The sequence below is a fragment of the Oryzias melastigma genome, unplaced genomic scaffold (assembly GCF_002922805.2).
Source record: "Oryzias melastigma strain HK-1 unplaced genomic scaffold, ASM292280v2 sc00381, whole genome shotgun sequence".
In the NCBI taxonomy this organism is placed as follows: domain Eukaryota; kingdom Metazoa; phylum Chordata; class Actinopteri; order Beloniformes; family Adrianichthyidae; genus Oryzias; species Oryzias melastigma.
Window position 1 is genome coordinate 7671 of NW_023416978.1, and position 256 is coordinate 7926.

The following is a 256-nucleotide window of genomic DNA, read 5'->3' on the forward strand; positions in this document are numbered from 1 at the left end:
ACTGCAGCAACTCTATTCACTGAGAATGGTCAATCACTGATGTGGAGGATCCCTCTGAGGAAGACACTGGAGTTACAATAAAAAATATAGAAGGAGTAAAAATAATAAAAGTTAAAACAGATATAAATAACCAGATAAAAGAAATCCTTATTAGACGGACATTAATCATTAAAAGTAAATAAGGAATATCAAATGAGTAAAAGGAGAACATAAAACAATTGAAATATAAGATTCTAAATTTCAACTGAAAGCCAGA